Source organism: Alligator sinensis, unplaced genomic scaffold (assembly GCF_000455745.1).
Source record: "Alligator sinensis unplaced genomic scaffold, ASM45574v1 scaffold215_1, whole genome shotgun sequence".
NCBI classification, from domain to species: Eukaryota; Metazoa; Chordata; order Crocodylia; family Alligatoridae; genus Alligator; species Alligator sinensis.
The window spans coordinates 632,501-633,794 of record NW_005842259.1 but is presented as its reverse complement, the minus strand read 5'-3'; the positions used below and the strand labels follow the sequence as shown (position 1 = coordinate 633,794).

The 1,294-nt window shown below is 43.4% G+C and overlaps 1 protein-coding gene across 2 annotated transcripts in view; it reads left to right on the top strand.

The window, feature by feature from the left end:
• The window catches only part of ACO2 (aconitase 2), a 31,931-nt gene that overhangs the window by 363 nt on the left and 30,274 nt on the right, over positions 1 to 1,294 (top strand). The window contains exon 2 of one of the 2 annotated variants that reach the window (XM_025208923.1): positions 250 to 312. The exons of the other annotated variant lie outside the window; for it this stretch is intronic. The gene's annotated coding sequence lies outside the window, so the exon portion shown is untranslated. The remainder of the gene's footprint in view (positions 1 to 249; positions 313 to 1,294) is intronic. 2 annotated transcript variants of the gene reach the window in all.

Here is a 1,294-nt window from a genome sequence, read left to right as displayed (position 1 = left end):
CCCGTGCCCGCCGCCGGAGGGGCGGCAGGCGGCCCGGGCAGCGCCGCTGTGGGCGGGCGCTCGGGCCGGTGGAGGGCGCTGGGTTGTCACGAGGAATGGTAGTAATATGCGAGAGACGTGTGCAAGTGCAGGGCTCAGCCGCTTCTTCCCTTGTCCCGGGCACAGAGTAGTAGAGCCAGGCTGCTGCAGCTCCTGCTGGCTCACCTACTGTGCCCTGTCTCCTGCTTTTTTTGCCCCTGTGCTTGGCAGGTGCCAGCTGTCACTAGAAGGCAGGACACCCCATAGGAAAAGCCTGCATGGACCATGAACTAGGTAAAACAAAGCAGGGGCGGGACACAAACCTGCTTTGCTTTCTCTTTCTAACTAGCAAGAACTTGTATCGGTTTGTGCCCTTGAGGTGCTGTACCCACGGTGACCTCTAAAAATTACAGCCCCTTTTGACATGACCTCCCCATTGTCTTTTGTGCTAAAGCTGTCATTTGTATGTCTAGAGTTGTGGTTAGCAATGAGGTCCTCTGTAGGTGGAGGATACACGTTTGTGTTTTAGGACTCAAAAGTTGACTCCAGCAGAGGTCAAATGAGAGGCTCTACTTGAGACCCAGTCTCAGGCGATCTAGGTTTCACTTCCTGCTTTGACCTTGGCTAACCCTTTGTTGCAGTAGTTATTGTAAAGTAACTGCTTGCCTTCAGAGCTGTGCAAGAACATTTTAAATCTTGATCCATATTTTTAAAGTATCTGACTTGCTTACATGAAGGTCCTACAGAAAGATGTTCTTTTCTTCCTTAAACTGGGTAAAAGAACTAAATGGTGCAATTTAATGTTGATTCAGAACAAATAGAAATGTTTTACATACAATGGGGTGGATTTGTGGAATCCATTGCTCCAAGAGATGGTCTAGTTTAAAGATAAAATTAGGTTTTTATGAAAAGAATTGATTGTTAAATGGTAAGTATGCAAACAAATGGAAGGGTAATCGGCAGGAATCCTGGCTTTCTCTGTTTTTAAAATGGCAAAATAAAAAAAATCACAAATTCTCTGGTTAAAATGCCCAAAATTGCATTTTTCCACAATTAAAATGAAATGTTGTGTTCAACCGATATAGATTGATAGTTATTAGCTGAACACAATGTTTTATTAATGTTTACTATTTTAAAGCAATTTAGAAGCCTACCAGTGCCTCAATTACTATAATAAAATAAATTCTAAATACCTATAAATTCTGTCATTTCATTTATTTTTTGGGAGGGTTTTTATATTGGAAAATCAGAGCTCCCCCTAACCCCCTTTGCTCAC